Source organism: Vanessa cardui, chromosome Z (assembly GCF_905220365.1).
Source record: "Vanessa cardui chromosome Z, ilVanCard2.1, whole genome shotgun sequence".
Taxonomy (NCBI): domain Eukaryota; kingdom Metazoa; phylum Arthropoda; class Insecta; order Lepidoptera; family Nymphalidae; genus Vanessa; species Vanessa cardui.
In genome coordinates this window covers 1,606,356-1,625,536 of record NC_061154.1, presented here as the reverse complement: position 1 = coordinate 1,625,536, position 19,181 = coordinate 1,606,356, and the positions used below count along the sequence as shown (strand labels likewise).

General features: G+C 30.4%; 1 protein-coding gene across 3 annotated transcripts in view; it reads left to right on the top strand.

Moving 5' to 3' along the window:
* The window catches only part of LOC124543246 (forkhead box protein L2-like), a 112,850-nt gene that overhangs the window by 23,108 nt on the left and 70,561 nt on the right, over window positions 1-19,181 (top strand). The gene's annotated exons all lie outside the window — the stretch shown is intronic.

The window sequence follows — 19,181 nt, the reverse complement described above, 5'->3', positions numbered from 1 at the left end:
TTAGGTCAATTAGATATTCTTAATTTGAAATAAAGAAACCATATAGACAACGGGAGCAGAAGTCTAAACTAAATAAAATGTAGATAAAAAAGTAAATAACAATAATTCCACTGCACAATTTTGAAAGAAGTGTTCGTGTGTTACACACATTATTAAATATCTAGTAACGTTTAGTGAATCAAAAGAGTCAGTTCGGTCAGAAATCAGTTCACAGAATTTTGCTTAGATCACTAGTTCATAGTAAATTACATTCGTATGTTTTGTCCTTTGTTAAAACTAAATATATTATTGAATACAACTGTATTATTTATAACATCGACGCTTTAGAAAATAACATTATTTATTTTAAAAAAGAAAAGTGAAGTTTTGTTTTTTCTTATTTAATAAGAAATAATAATAACATTGCTTAATTTTGACATAGAAATGCCCAAAGTACTTATGTACATTATGTATGTCTTGCCATTTTGAAGAGGTATTTTATGTAAATTGATTATTAAATACATACATTTTTACAATACATTACACGTTAGCCCCAAAAACAGTGACCACGGTATTCGGCAGTAATATTATTAGTGAGTACAACACACATAGTTTAAAGTTTTTGTTTGTGATATAAGCAATTAAAATAATAAATAGTTACAGAAAGTGTTTAATTAGATATGTGTCAAAGTTTAAACAAATGTCAGTATATGGTTTTTAACAGTTTTTTACTATTTACTAAATCTAACAAAATTTTTAATGTAAATTTAGAGTAATATATTTATGAAAGATTATTTGATAAAAAAACATCTATCTCCAGTAAAAGACATGGCGATTTATTTCGTCATTATATATGTCATATATATGTTCTTATATTATTATATATTGTTAGCTGAATATATTTATTTCATTAAAATACTTTCACACTTATGTTACTCAATAATTATTGATTGATTTTCACCAATAATATAATATTTTCATTACCATCAATATTCACGCATTATAAATCATAAAAACTTAAGTATAATGTATAATTATTTTATACAATTGTATAATAAGATTCCACGATGGCAGCCCTCGTTATCGTGTTGGTCAGCTGGCTGGCACGCGGTCGAGTCGAATGACTCTGTAATTTGACCAGCCCTGTGACAAATGTATGAGGCATTGCGTTTTAAAGTATGCCATTTCACGACTCCCGATTGTATTCGGCTATCGTTCTCTCGTTACGAATACGAATACGAATCGCTATTGAAAGATTTCCAATATAATATATACTTATAAAATATTATATGTATATTTGTATGGAACTGTTTACAGATGAAATTCTTTCAAATTTTGTAATATTGATGGTTGTAGTAGACTCTACAATGTAGAGTTGGAATGAATATTCATAGATTATAAAGATACTCTAGTATTCTCTTATCTGCTATTATATAGTATCGCGTACAAGATGACGCTACCTGGAATTTGCAACTTCATGTATAAGACTAAGGTATCATTTTTGATACGTATATTTATTGCTTCTTTTAATTCAATTTTAAAATAGTTTTAATAATTAAAAATTATAATGTTTTCAAAAAGTTTTTATTGAATATTAAAAAAAAAAAACATTTTTAATTATCGAAATAAAAACTATTTTACTCTTATTAACTTTAATACATATTCAACATTAGTACTTATTTATTTGTAAAAGAAAAGTCTTAATTCAAACGTTGCTTTCAAATTCGATATAAAACATTATATATTTAATAGTTTTACAAAATAAAGACTTACAATTAAATTCATTTCAAATAAAACACAGCATAGAATCCCTGTAACGAAACTGACATGTTTCATATTAATGCGATGCTAGGATGCCGATAAATTATATACTAATTGATTGTGGTCGTTGTGGCAAATAATTCAAAATATACATACCTCAATACGCTTATCGTTGCCGTTAGAACAAAAGGTCGTATGTACATTTACGTGTGTATAACAGGGACAACACAAATACAATCTACTTATGCTTTTTTATGTTTTAGTATGTGGTTATAACCGCCTATAAAAATTGCTGCTGTAAAAATATCAACCATTCATTAAATCGCTAATACGTCACCAACATTGGAAGCCAACATGTTACAACGCTGTGCCTGTAGTTACTGGATTACTCACTTCGAATCAAGAAAACAACATTTATAAGTATCTCCGTAGAATATCTGATGAGTTGGTTGTTGGTATGACAATGCCCAACCATCAAGTAAGCGATATATAAGTAATTAATCCGAGTACTCAAAGTAGTTAGGTTAGGTTAGGTCAGTGAACCAGTAAACCAGTGAAAGAATACTGAATTTTCATATGAATAAAACGTAAAGAGATTATCATTCTTTTTTTGTATAGAAAAACGAATGCCACAACATTCGCTCAAAACCTTCTAAAAATAAAGATACTTAGCCAAGCAGTGGCACGTTGAAAATCTGTTGCTTTTATATTTATCATTATAACATTTAATTAATACGTCCTCAACTTCTCAGTTTCGTTTATATACTTAATATATGGCAAAGAAGTTGTATCGAGTACGCGCCGTGCCCAAAAGGCCGTAAAGTCCAGCGGAGTGAGACTAACCCACAAAATGCGCCAAAAGAAGTTGTATATTTAAAAAAAAGTGCGACATAATACTTTTTTAAACTACAGTATATTGTGAAACTTAATATTTATTATTATACAACGGCTACGTGAAACATTTGTGTACTTAGCAACCGATATTGCTGTTTTTTATTTATTTGTTCAATACGAAAGATACATATGAGAGTCAGTTTATTTGAAATGTCGGTTTAAAATTGTGAATTCATTTTATGAAGGAAGGAATAATCCAGAATTCGTAGAGGACGGTAGATTAAATGACCGGAGATATCGAACGGAGTAATATCAGATATATTCGTCTGTTCTCTTCAAAATTACTAAATAAATAAAATTCGAAACAAAAAAGGTTGGTTGCAAGTCTTTAGCGGTCGTTTAAAACGTTACATTTTAAAGTGGATTAAATTTAAGCTTAAAAAATACTGGCAACAACATTCATAATAATCCTAATATAATTTAAGTAGGATCTCATTCGTCATTTTACAAGATTAGATTACGATACTGCAGCCACAGTTTCAGAGAATGGATTGTACCGCGAACTGGCAAGAAATTCAGTAGTTAATCTTCTAAGAAAATCTGTATTTTATTTGTACATTACAGAATACTGAAGTTTTTATTTATTCCGCATGACAAAAGACCCCACAATTTTAGCATTTAAGTTTTCTCTGCATGTGATTCAAATTTGTGAACTGGCAAAGCTTCTTGTAGATACCGATGTATGAATTTATTGGCGACAGAAATCGAGAGTCAATTTCAATGTACGTTATTCAATTATTTTCGTTTCTAAATATGAAAATAAATTCTCAGCTTTATGTGTTAAAGTTAGATGGGTCCAGGTCAGAAGGCCTTAGTGGGATGATCGATAATCTTTTTTATGAAAGTATTATTTATGCCTAGTTATTGACAAGAGTAGAAGGAAGAGATCAAGAATTAATAAATATAATTTCAATGATATGTAAGATGAATGCCAGGCCAGGGAAGCAAGTCCGATAGCCTGTGTTTACCTAGTTATTTTTATTTATTAATTCTTACTTTGCCAAAACACGAGTAATCCCAGACCTAAGTAGAAAAACATATCCTGCCTGCCGTTTAATCCTAAAATTAAAACTTGCCGTTTAAACTTATTGACCGGAATACAACAGTGCACGCATTGCTTTATAAGCGGTGTTTAGTAAGATATATGAATTTATGGGGAATGATTCATATGTCTGATACAAGTGGTCCATTTCCCAGACCTTTTTTTTCTTCTAAAATGACAAGAAAGACTATTTTGGAGTAAGTTGTAGATATGGTTAACCCACATAGGTTAGATGCAAGAGGCAGATTGACATAATATGGCTTCTGCAGGTATCCTTACGATGGTTTTCTTAACCGCTGACCACGAGTTGAATCATTAACAAATTTAGCAAATGAAAATTGGACGCTGCTGGTAGATTTTAACCAGTTATCATCTATTAGAATTGACGTGTTCTCGGAAAAAATTCAGAAAATGACTTAAAAACATTATTAACCATTATTAATATATACAAGCGAAATACTATTCACGGATTATTCACGATTTATTAGAAATTATAACATCTAAAAAGTTGAATTTGGCAGATTCAGAGGGTGTAGATCAGTTAAGGATTTTACGAGACTCCATCCCTAAGGGGGTATAACGAGAATCGAAAGTGTTTTATAAATTCGCGCGAGTAAAGCCGCGAATAAATCTAGTTATTAATATAATTCGTAGCTTCAAATCCGTGCCCTTGAATACAGAACGAACAGTGACCCACAAACATAAATTCAAATTTTATTAAAACGCGTACATATAATTATGAGTGTCGCAATTCCTGACCCCGTTTGAAAGTGTAGTGTTGATTAAATTGTGCTAACGTAAAGTTTTATGTGACCGTAGTTTTCTAGCTACGTAAGCGACCAAGCGCTTGCGCAGCGAATTGCAAAAATGTATTAAAACGTCATCATGCGATATGTATGAATAAATTAAATAATAATATTTGATTTTAATTAATATTTATATTATGTGCTATTGTATATTGGTGGTGTGGAATTTAATTTTTATTATAGTTTTTATGCTATCAATACAGCTTTCAATAATTGAATTTGTATCACTATAAGCACTCTATAGGCTTTGGTGTAACTTATCATGGTAAGCATACCCTGTTCAGTTATAATGTTAAATTTATTTTAGAAAATTAAAATTTTTAATGTTGTTAAGCCAGAGTTCTTTCTACCAGAAAAAAGGTTTTGTTCTATTTTCTAACCGCGAACGAAGTTGGGAGTCTCGTTGGTACAAATAAATAAAAAAAAAATGTCACAATTAAACTGAATATCCCATGAAAGCGTTGTTAGCTGATCCATGCACGTGAAGGGGATATTGCATGTTTGTGCATTTGTTCATTACGTTCACTGTTCGTGGGTGGCCCTCTGGTACATTTTTACATACGTATAACTCCGGTACTCTCGGGTCCTCAGAGCGCGTTCACACGATATTCGACCTTATAGGGTTGAGTGTAAGGTCAATAGGGCGTGAAATCTCCTTATCGGTGGCATTGGTGCCAATGCTAATTCGGTCTCAAGTGCGTAACAATGGACCTATTTCACGAGCGGGTGACTTTGTTGCGTTTTTTTTTAATTGTTACTTACGAACATGGTACATAGATATTTTCTAGTACGTTACAAGAGAAACAACGTAATGTTATATTTTTTTTACTGTCGCTTTTAAAACTGATTCCTCTGAGATATTATTTCTAAACTCATATATTTTTATTAATGGTAATATTCTCTTATTTAGTAGTAAGTGTTATGCGTTCCATTTTTAATTATACATATATTTAAATTTAAGTTCTCTGAGGAACGGTTATTTTCAAGATATATTGATCATAGAATTATATACGAGGCGTAATAAAGAAACATTGATTACTAGAAAGCTACGAATAAGAGGGGTGAAATAAAATAAAATGTATGTAGACAGTTATGGCGTATTAATTAAAAAAAAAAACGTCAATTAGACAGTTTCTATATTCTTGCTCAAATCGAAAACTATATGTCGAATAGAATGATATAGTCGACATCTGAGATTGATTAGTCGCGTTTTATTTTGCTGAGGCAATAATTTCGGCCACGATCGTGTCGTTATATACTCGATGTGTTATCCAAAGTCTCCATAAGGGTACTGTTAGGTGGGCCGCGTTTCCTAGTATTTTAGTCAAGATATTTTATTCTTGAAAGGGATTTTTTTACACAATACTAATAATTTTATTTTTATCTCTATCGAGGATTCTACGTGGAATCGGAAAGTCGAAATATTCTTTTTTCTCGTGGGTTTTTATAAGCACTCGAATCATGTTACCAAATTGAATTGTAGGTGAAAATAAAATAATAATCAAAACGCTTGGTGTAAACTCATCTGGGTAGGTTTTGACTCGTCATTTATATTCTACCTAGCTATTCTACCGTCAAAGCAATGCTTAGTATTGTTTGAAGATATATTTAAATAATACGATATATTTTTAAGGCATATATTTTTCGTTCCCAGGGTTAGAGGCTCATTGACAAATATTTAATGTTTCTTACAGTTCCAACGTCTGTATGTAGGTAGTGATGACCACTTACCATTAGGCGTTGTAGTTGTCCATCCCCTACACAACTTTTATTTTTTTTAATAATATACCTGTGATAGTTATGAAAGGTGAATGAACTATTGGTAACGCAGCTGTATCATAGGCCCCAGGTTGTCAACAGGGGGTCAATTCCACCAATATGTAACGATTATGTTACCTCATATATTCTATTCTGATACAGCTTGAACTGTATTTCTCATAAAATAAAACTGAGCTTAATCGTAACACAGGACTAATTTTATATATTTATATCGATTATGATACGATTTCGATTGCTTTTCGATCCAACTTCGATTGAATGGCAAAAAATAATAATATAAATTTAAATGTATATGAAATTAGTTTTGTTATTATTATTGTTCAGATTTTCGTTTCATATTTTTCCTAGATAAACGATAAAATTATATGAATAATTACTATGTAAAAGAAACAAAACCAGCGCACAATAATCATGATATACTTACATACAAAAATATTTCTGATTAGATTTATAAAAGATCATAATCATACTTAGTATTTTATAATATCCCCATTGATAGGTTCGAAAGTTGTATAGCTTTATAAAAAATAAGGAGTATTACTGAGTTTTACAGCTGTGATACAGAATGATTTAACCTAGAAACGCGAAATAATTAAGAACTTAAGATTGTTCCTTCATTTCCGGTAAATAATTAAAGAGCTCTTTTGAAGCGTTAGTACCTTAATAGCCTGACGGTTACCTACATATATATATATATATATATATATATATATATATATATACTTAATTGGCGACAACATAAAAAATAACTGTTTCATTGAAAGGCACGTGTTAAGATCTTGAGATATTAACCAACTGAGAATTAAGATTTATAGCCTAACGAAACAAAAACGGTTATTATTCTATTTTGGACAATACAGCATCCTTTAACTTGGACACTTGAATTGTACTGTCCACAATCATGGTCTGTGATTTGAGAGGATTAATTAACAGGCCATATGATATAGCCCAATTGCTAATAACAGCTAAGTCACTATTAATCTACTCAACTGCGTCACTCAAATTAGAAAATGATGCAGCAATGTAAATCCATCAGCATATAGGTGACAAGGAGATATTATAACAGCAAGCCCTTTGATGGATTTATGGTTGATTCATTTCTAGCAAAATCGCTTAGAGAAACTCTTGGTCATATTTTACAACTTACTACATGTATTGGAACTAAATCGATCTGATGTATTCATATAAAATACGTTCGTATAAGAACTGTAATTAAAACATAAAAATTTACTGTTTAAATCTCATAAATAATAAGTTGTACACAATAACTTTGTATAATAAATTAATTTCGTAACACAGTAATATTGAAAAATTGTAAATGACATAATAATAATTTAACAAAAATAAATAACCTAAGTTACTCCTTATTATATCAGTTATCTGCCAGTGAAAGTCCCGTCAAAATCGGTCCAGCCGTTCCAGAGATTAGCCGGAACAAACAGACAGACAGACAGACAAAATTGTAAAATAAAGGTTATTTAATTTTAAAAAATATGTATAGATTCCAATGCTGAACTAAAGAAGCTCTTTATCAAGGTTTAGAGTATATTTCAAGCCGCTCCAATGCGGGTTGATGGATAAACACGTGACAAACTTTAATTTCAAGTTTGCAAGTTTTCTCAGACAGAAACTGATAGGCAAATTGTAAAAAAAACATCAGTGAAACTAGTCCGGGTTTGAACCCGCAATCTTCAGCTTAAAATTCGTATTCTGACCACTGGACCATGTCGTCTGTCATTTGACTGTTTATTTTATGATACGGTTATAAAAACAAAATATCCAATACGTGCCTAATTAAAGGACCCGTGTAAATAATACGATTATTTTGGTAGTTAGAGCTAATATCACATCAATAGCATAATTATTTCTTTTGAATATTATATTACATACAGAAAATTATATAATTCAACTAAACACAGTACAACTATATTTCATTTAATTTGGTATTGATTTACTTTCATTTGATCGCAATGATTCTTAACTAATTTTAATTAGGTAAGTCCTCAATAAATCCTATGGGAATTTCCTTGAAATAAAACTGATCAATAACCCTTAACAGTGGGTACCAAGGATTTTAAAAAACCGTGAAACAAAAAGTTTTCGTGAAAAGGAATTTGCAGATGATATGTAAAGTGTACTTTTAATTAATATTTAGGATTTTCATGTATTTGAAATATAATATATAGGTATCATTTAAAATCAAAATCAAAAAAATTTAATTCAAGTAGGCTTTTACAAATACTATTGAATCGTGAATAAGTGAAGCTACCACCGGTTCTCAAAGCAGATTCTACCGAGAAGAACCGGCAAGAAAGTCAGTAGTTACTCTTTTTCAATATTTAAAAAAATACAAGTCATGTTAGTTAAATACAATTATTTATATTAATATATCCTGCTTGGAAGTCAACAGGTATATGTACTTATATACAAAACTATGCGTAAATATTCCTCACAAAATTTCATGCTGCAATATCATATAAGGTTTACGAATAATTTGTTTCAATGAAATGAGTTTATTTTTCATTGCGTAGTGGATTTTGGATCTTTAAGATAGGTTTTTTAACGATAAAAAATAATTAACGTCACGATAACAAATTAACGTAACGTTCCTGTTGTATATAAACAAATAATGCAGTACAACCGGAATATCTTTACCCTTATTTCAGTTATATACTCTTGGGAGTTTACAGAATTAAGATACTATAGGTATTTCCCCATTCAAGTCAGCTTTACATACCTTTGTAAAGCTGACTTGAATGGGGATCAATTCTATACTTTCGCAAATGATTTATTGTAGTAGGAACCTAAGGCATCAAAACAGAAGAATAGTTAATTTCGTAGGACATCTTATTCTTTTAGTTTTTAATAATTGTAATAAAAACTAAAATAATTATATATTTTCAAATATTTTGTAAGCAATGAGCGTAGATGTTCTAAATGTTTGCTAATTACCAACGCCTTTGGAACTATTATAATTTCTTAGAAACCGCTATTAAGCAACAAGAAAAATCCCTTATGTAACGAATATAAAGTATTAAAATATCGGAGCTAGACTGGCAAGTGGGAGGTAACATATCCAGACGTACTTATACAGAGCCCAAATAATAAAAAATATACAACATTTAATAATTAGTAACAAAAAAAAAAAACAATAATTTATCAAGCGCTAAACGGTCTCGTAATGTTTCCATGAAGATCGTAAAACAAAATAAAAGAAAGTTTAACCTTCACACATATTTTAATGAAAAAAATTGCATCAATACGATATGAAGTTGTTTTTATTATAATCGTTTAAATGAAAATCTCGAATACTCGCTATAAGATTGTGGGCTCAAACGGCCATTAATTACAAATCTATTTTTGTTTAATCCTACCCCGCAGTCGAGTGTCTCCTCGTCACTATGTACACGTTGTTGATATTTTTTGTACAGAAATATTTATTTATAACACTTTTCATATTAATTGTAAGAAACTCGTTGAACTTGTTCGATACAAGCGATCCGCCCCGGCTTCGCACGGGTGCAATATTGATACTAAACATAATAGAGAATTTGTTCATTTACATCGTATTAGAAACTACTAAAATTATTAATGTTTCATTACTATATTGTCAATGTCTATTGTTCAAAAACCTTTCCCTCGAATCACTCTATCTATTAAAAAGACCGCATCAAAATCAGTTGCGTAATTTTAAAGATCTAAGCATACGGGACAGACAGCAGTAAGCGACTTTATTCTATACTATGTAGTGATGTCACAAGAATAGTGAAATACAGTTGTCTTCAAAATGACTAACAGTTTATATATGTTTAAAAAATTATAGTAAAACAATAAAAAAATTACATCAGTATCAAGACTGGTTTGATTAATAATTAAAACAAAATATCGCATATCAGATTCCACAACGATCTGTTTCAATACTAAATTATATATTTCGTTGAATTGTTCGAATGCGTAATTATTCGTTTAATGTAAGTAATAAACTTTAATCAAAGTTTATTAAATATGTACGCAGTAATACGGTATGGGTCTATTCAGCCACGAAGACTTTACTTCGACATACTTGGTGGTAGGGTTTTGTGCAAGCCCGTCTGGGTAGGTACCACTCACTCATTATTATCAATTATTTTACCGCCAAATAACAGTACTGACAATAACTATACTAATGTTAATTAATAAACAATACTGACTACTATTGTTGTGTTCCGGTTTGAAGGGAGTGTGAGTCAGTATAACTACAGGCACAAGGACATAATATCTTAGTTATCAAGGTTGGTGGCATGTTGACGATATAAGGAATAGTTAATCTTTCTTACAGCTTCATTGTCTACGGGTGATGGTGACCACTTACCATCAGATGGCCCATATGATCGTCGACCAATCTATACCACAAAAAAGATACGAACTATGTACTTTATAAAACATTAATTGTAGTTTTGTATAATTAAAAATATATTTTTCTCTTTCCATTATTATCATTGGTTTGATATTCAAAAGAAGAAGACAATACACTGTTTAACAAGTCACCACTAAATAACGTTTTCATTAAAACCAAACGACTTCAAATAGTACTAAGACAAAATATAAAAAATATGTGATATTTTTTTCATTCATTTCAAAGAATTACATTCCAAATCGATTCATAAATAACGGATTTCTATAGTAATAAGTATTTATAATCACATATATTGTATACGACTATATAAAATTAAATATAATAATATACCAAGAATTTAAGATAGACAATATTTTTTAACTAACTTCATTAAAACGAAAAGGTTCTAATTTTAGATGCTTAAACATACATTTCATCATAATCATAAAGTTATGTCTATGTAATATTCAGAAGAGTTTAAGTTATGTCTATATATATATATATATCTATATATCTATATAGTTATTTTTGAACCAGTAGATGAGATAGATAGAGGCGTTAGTAGGTTAATTTTCGTATTGTCGAACTTATGGCTAATATTATTGGACAGAGATTTTTGACGTCAATTATTAATAATATAATGAAGCTACGATGGGCAGTGTTCTACAATCAAGTATTATCCAGCCATTGATGACATCCTTGATATGATATCTTCGGCGTAAAATGGCTGCTCTAATCATTCGAAAAAATAATCTTTTCATAATCGTATTTATCTTTGTGATATCGTGTCACCAATTTTGTATTTTGATTGGACGATTGGTCCATGACAAAAGACAAGATAGATCTAGTATCCACTAGAGCTGACGGTTAGTTCATCTCCGCCCATAGATACATTCTGTGAGATACACTGGATGCGTCAGTAGAAAGGCACGACTTAGATAACTTGGTTAACACAGTATCTGTATGCTTTATTCGAACGTGAGGCAGAGTTTGCTAAGATGCTAAGGTTATTGCTAATTGGATAACGTACACGTCAATTGTCGTCAGGGGACGCAGCAGCAAAACTTTTCATGATATAATTCATTTATATTCAAATAAAACCAATTAATAAATGCGTGTTTGAATAAATAAAAAATGAACCTCCAATGCCCATTTTTTTATGGTATATGTTGGCGGACGATCATATGGGCCACCTCATGGTAAGTGGTCACCATCGCCCATAGACAATGACGCTGGAAGAAATATTAACTATTCCTTACATCGTCAATGTGCCACCAACCTTGGGAACTAAGATGTTATGTCCCTTATGCCTGTAGTTACACTGGCTCACTCACTCTTCAGACTGGAACACAACAATACTGAGTACTAATTATTTGGCGGTAGAATAACTGATTAGTGGGTGGTACCAACCCAGACGGGCTTGCACAAAGCCCTACCACCAAGTATAATAATTTACTCCCTTAGGTAGAGTTTCGTGAATTCTTGGCGGATAGATATCCGCTAAGGATAAGGAACACACAGCACAATATAAGGAACCTGCCAAATCTCACGTTTATATTAGATATTAGCTGTGCCCGCGACCTATAACAAAAAAAAATATTATTGTTGCCTAAGTTACCTGTTATATCAGTATCTGCCAGTGATATTCCCGTCAAAATCGGTCCAGCCGTTACAGAGATTAGCCGGAACAAACAAACAAAAATTGTAAAAAATGTTATTTTAGTATATGTACCGTGTATAAATACATACGCATTGAGTAAAAGGCTATTTTAATATTACAAACAGACATTCCAAATTCATTATATGTATAGTTTCTAAGATTTCGTGTTTTATCAGTAAGTGGTTTTTCGATTCTAAATGTGCAAATTACACATATTTGTAAGTTAATTAACTTGTTAAGAGTAAGAAGTAAATTTAACGTGTAAAAGTTGTTCATATTCAATGTTCTTGTAACAGAGTATTTCAAAAATCATGGACAGCATTCTCATTTACTATGAATGTATATATTTTTTCCATGGGTTCAGCTCATATGTATAATAACATTCAGAACCGGTGGTAACCTTAGACGATACAAAATAACTTTTTCAATAAAAATATATTGAATTTGCTGAAACAAAATGCAATTTTACTTTGAAATATTACAATTTGTTAAAACTGGCGATATATACTCTTCTTTTTCAACCGACTTCAAAAGGCAGGTTATCAATTCGTCTATTTTTTTTCATATACAGTTAACAGTTACCGAACTACCTTAAGTGAACCAACCTTAATTAAGACCTATTTTTCATTAAATATGAAACGAGTTCTTATCTATTTTATCAAAATACAAATTTCTTAAATTGGGCTCGCAAAAAAAACCAAAAATATTTACTGTAACATTTTCAAATGTAGCGATTTAGTAAACCATTTCAGAGGCATCGTTTCCTGATTATCATTTTAGTATTACAACAAAAATTTAGTACAAATTATGGACAGATTATATTAAGCCCAGTGGCGACACAAATGCTCGTTAGAGCTTTAATTAATTTGTCAATATTTTAGTTGCTATTTTTATAATTAAATTAACGATAAAATCTCTTTAATGAATGAACGGATATATTATTATATCAGTAATGCAATTATAAATATATTCATTTTAAATAACATTCGCGGTATCGTTTTGAATTAATTATATCTATATTTATATGATATTAGTTTGATTGCGTTAATCTCAGGAATCATCATGTCATTTGAATATTTCTATTGAGCTTAAATGAAATCTCATTGAGGACGGTTATGGATTTCATAACTCTTAAGTAATGAGATAAGACCGGTGTATAAATATAAGAAATATCACCGATATAATTAGTCACTTCTATCACTATCAATTAGTCATAATAGAAACAAATTACAGATATATCTGTAAAATAAAATGAAACGTTCGAAATTCGAAATGATATCGAACGTTCCTTGACCAATATATCTTTATATAGAAAAGAGAAATGGTCTGTCAACGTCGTTTATATAAACCAGTTTGAAATTTTTCACAGGGATATTTTCTGGAGTGTCATGCTTCAGCAAATAAATATGGTCGAATCGGAGAAGTGAATCGATCTCGCTCACATATAAATGATTCTTAAATTTTATCTCTTTCTCCCTAATAGCCGCCTGACAAACATGTATCAGCGGTTAATAGGTGCGCACGCGCAGCTGTTGCGTACAAATCAGCTCCGATATAGCTGACTCTGTCAAAAAGCTAAAACTTCGGCGTAAGAGGGAAGCGGCGGGCGATGTCCTCTTTTCGATTATATTCATGTGTTCGGCTTTATCTCGAAAACCTCTTATTTTGCGTTATAATTAGTTATTTCATTAGTTAAATGTATTCAAATTAAAATATTTTAAAAGTGATATTAACAAAGATTTTGTCCACTTTATTTTGATAAATATACGAAGTTTATTTATTAGAAAGTAACATGTGTGCCTTTCTTACAAAATTGTCTTGTTATTTTAATAACTGTAAAGTAATAATAAAAGTTCGAAATTTAAAATTGAAATTATATAAATAAACTATGGCATTATTTATTATTATTTATTTTTATCATTGATTAATATTAACATTAGATAATCATACATTGTGGTGTGCTGTCATTTTTCTAAAGTTTTATCAAAGTAAAGGTTGATTTTATGAACCCAGTGTTCGTTTCTGATATCTAATGCAATTTCTTCAAGATATTTGAGTGTTGAGATTTTGAATGGATACATAAATTAATAAAAAAAATCACTTTATAATTTTTTTTATTTTTTCTAATACGTTGTGTGTGAATTTGATTACATTTCTTTCTCTTCTCAGGTGTTTCTTTTTCCGAACCGGTGGTAGTGCTTAATTTGACCATCAATAATAAAGTGTAATGCTTCTACACTGATTAAAGTTTGTTTGAGTTTAAATTATTAAATACAAATTTATCTTCAGACACTTTTGGTTTGTGACAGTAAAGTTGTAAGTGACTCACAATGTTTTGATCGATGAATAATTATGAAATATAATAAAACATTATTTGACTGTAAAATTACTAAAAAACATTTGAATTTATTGATTTGACTTCCAGGCAGGATAAACATACGTACATAATTGTATTTAACTAACATGACTGTATTTATTAAATGTTGAAAAAGATAAACTACTGAATTTCTTGCCGGTTCTTCTCGGTAGAATATACTTTCCGAACCGGAAAGCTTCACTTAATTGTAAAATGACGATTCAAAAGTGCTTGTGAAAGCCTACTTGAATAAAGTTTATTTTGATTTTGATTTTTGATTATCATACTGCGTTATAGAATAAAACAATCCATTTGTACCGGCACTGTGTATGAAATATAAAATAATTTATATGTTATGTAAACACGAACTGTTTTTTTTTCCGTACACAAAACATTTCCTCGTAAAACACTCTATGTTATAATTAAAATTTTGGAAAAATAGTTCTTTAGTTCATAATATAATTCCGATGTATGGAATCGCTCGCTATATAGTAGGCTATGCCTTATAAATGTAACGTACTCATGTGGCGTTGACATCCGATCTATCGTCAGCGGAGGGCCTGAGTCATATCTGCCTTAAAGAATTGGTCTTGCATTTTCAAACTGATAACATAAAGTATAAATATTCGAATTTTTATAATAAAAATATTTGACTTTGTTATTTATTTTAGAACGCTTAAATGCTTTTATCTTCTAATTTACTCCGTATTCCACCAAAAAGAGTACTAAGCAATAAAGATTTTTTTGTATTTATATATTTAAAAAAAAACAAAATAGTAAATTATTTGCTAATGCGTAGCAAATAATTTACTATTTAATAAATATACTACTAACTTTCTCCTGAAAGGGAGAGGAGTCATGTAAAGAATTATACATTTACATAACATTCAATGTAAATTAAAAATGCATACGTTCATAAATTAACATACAAACTAATTTGAATAAACTATTGAATATTTTATAATTACAGAGCAAATGAGATATATTATAGTAAAGTTTGCTTGGAACTGGTTTAAGTAAGTTATAATATATTGAATTTATTCAACCAGGAATTCTGAAATGAAGTGATTTGAGACGCTGAAATTAAATGATGAACTTTTGGTAATTATTTATTAATTCATACACAAACAGAATACAATCAGAAGAAAGAATCATAGAATTTTTTTAACACTGTCGGGTGCCCTTTTATAGAATAATTAAAATTAATAAACTACAGAAAGTAAAGTAATGTAACAGCCTGTAAATTTCCCACTACTGGGATAAGGCCTCCTTTTCCATTAAGGAGAGGGTTTGGAACATATTCTACTATGCTGTTTCAATGCGGGTTGGTGGAATGCACATGTTGCAGAATTTCGATGAAATTAGACACATGCAGGTTTCCTCACGATGTTTTGCTTCAACGCCGAGCACGAGATGAATTATAAATCCAAATTAAGCACATATATATAGCGGTACTTGCCTGGGGTTGAACCCGCGATCATCGGTTAAGATGAACGCTTTCCCATCTCAGCTCATATAAAATACAGTTAATGTATAACTTCAATTGTGACATACCAGGAGCGGTCGTAACTCAAGACTTGCCATACTTTTTCTTAATATTTGAATTCGATTATTCACAACAATAATAATTGTAATTATTATAAGGAATGAAAATACCTATAAAATAAATCGAAGTCTTCTAGTATTATTGGCAAACCATTTGATTATATGTACTACTATTATCTCTGAAAAACAAGCTTGCTCTCAATCATGTTTTTGACGCCTTTTTATTTATATTTTCGGTAAACGTAGAGCATAGTAAATACATACAAATATAAAGATTTGATACCAAAATAAGTGTTACATAAGCCAACAAAGTTAGATGGAAATGATAGTAATAAAAAAAGTTTTATGTATTATGTTGGTGTTCTATTATTAAAATGATTACATGTGTTATAACTAAGTTTTATATTATGATAGTATAAGCAACTAATGAATTAAAATAATTAATTTTATTTATATACAAAACTAAGCTGTACTAATCCTCTGTATTATATATTAAAATAGTTTTATATACACTTACCTTGGTTGTAGGGCTTTGTGCAAGCCCGCCCGATATTCTATCGCTAAACAACAGTACGCAGTATTGTTGTGTTCCGGTCTGAAGGGTGAGTGAGCCAGTGTAACTTCAGGCACAAGGGACATAGCATCTTAGTGCCCAAGGCGGCGCATTAACGATGTAAGGAATAGTTAATATTTCTTACAGCGTCATTGTCTATGGGTGATGGTGACCACTTACCATCAGGTGGCCCATACGCTCGTCCGCCTAACTATTCATTAAAAATAAAAAATAACTCCTTATACGCGTTACCAATAGTAAATTCGTCGATATTCGAAATGAGATTTCATCATAAACCCATAAAGAATACTATAGATTATTGAAGATTTGGGCCAATGACGTCAAGTAAAATTGATGTCCAAGTTGTTAAATTCTTCTGTAGTTGGAATAAGCTGTTACTCTTCAGTCTACCGCCTAGCTAACAGAATCGTAATCGGACATGTGGTCTTTTCTTCGATCCCGGGTACAGCAAATAAAAAGTCATTGAGTTACTTTCACAAAATTAGCAATGGTGATAATTCCACTCAAAAATCACGTTTAGATATTGATCCCGAGTCGAAATTGTTTTCAGATTTTGCGTCTTATGCAATTATGATATTAAGGCACATATTATAGTGCACACCAATTACCACAAGCGTCCCGCGCAGTTAACTAACTTTCTTTATTAAAGCCGTCGTTGTCGGGCAAGCGGATAACACAAATAGCGATATTAGACTGAATCTGTACTATAAGATATTGAGGCCTGAAGTTAGGAAGGATCTTTTGTTTCTTAATATACTGTCACATTTAGAAAGGATTTGTGACATGTTTTTAAATAGTATCTGGATCCCCTCAGTCTTAAACCATGCAATCGTCCAACGCACTCGAAGCGTTTCTCTCTTAAGTTATTAAGACTCTATCAAATTAGACTAACACGTCGCGTTTAAAGTGCATTAATTTTTTTTGCCTTTCGTAAATGATGTCGTGTTGTATTGTATAATATTAGGCTGTGAACTTTTAATTCGAACTTTACTCATACAAAACAAGAAATTTTTGTACATAAATGTTTACAAAACAATTTTGACATCAAAATATTTATCATTATTAATAATCGTAATATTCATTATCATGTTTAATAATGATTCTTTTTTCAAATTTAATGCTAATTGATTTCAGCCACAAATATACTAATGGTATTATCAATTAGTAGTACTATATTATTATATTTAAAAGCTTTACGTACATATATATTCGTTCGTAATATTTACGCTTTGCTATTTAGAGAAACAAACAAGCTGAGCAATATATGTATAGACAGTTTCGATTTTGTGTCTTACTTATTTTCTTCAGTATATTCTATTAAAAATATATAATGTGTACAGAATAATATTAGTCCGTTTTCATTTACACTTAACCGAGCTATTTATTGAGCGATAATTTTGTAATACAAAACCTGAGTTATGTTTTTAAACAGCAAATTTACAATAGGTACGAGCTTGTCCGTAACGCACACACAGATTACACAGAGCCGAATGAAGTGTTTTAGATTCTTAGAACTGTTCTCAATGTCATCGGATATTTATGACGTCACCAGAAATTGATTACAGATAACGATACTCGCCATTTTGTAAAGTCCGTTAAATGTTTTATTTATGACGCAATACAATTTTGTATGTTATATAGTATGAAATAAGAATTAAAAATATCTATTCATTATTATTCGAAAGTCAAAAACGAATTAATAATAACAGCATAATATACCGGTTACCCAATTTAATTGTCTAATCATTTGTTTATTTATTTTAAAGATACGATTTACGATTACGATGAAGATTATTTTAAAGATTTGTGAATATACGTACATATCTTGTGTGTATGTGTTTGTATCAGAATACAAACACGCATTGAGAAGTCATTCTGAAAACCATAAAATCGAATTCCATAGCCCACTAAATGCATCAACTAAATAATTTAAATTCGATTTTCAAAAATCGAACTCATTATTATAACAAATAATTTATTTCTAGTTTTTATATATTTGATTTAATATATACGTAGACCCGCTACTCTTTCCCCAATTGGACGGTGTTACAAGCACATTACGCAGAGGGTCGACCGTCGTTCATTCAAGATTGGAGAAAGCATCCCACGTATTCAAAAATAGATATTGCTGTTTATTTATTAGCTATTCAAAATTCGATTCGATATTAACATGAGAAAAATATAGACGGAATTTGTATTTTTGACGCCTATGGATCTAGTCTGAGTTAAATAAGAAGCGTCTTAGTCAGTACAAGTGTTGATTATTTGTATTCAATGCTGGTTGCTGGTTTAATATCGGAAGAATAGCGGAGATCGAAAGAGATATGAGACAAAATAACAAGCATTACTCTGATCCCAATGTAAATAGCTAAAGCACTTGTGTTATGGATTATGAGAAGTATCGTTACCA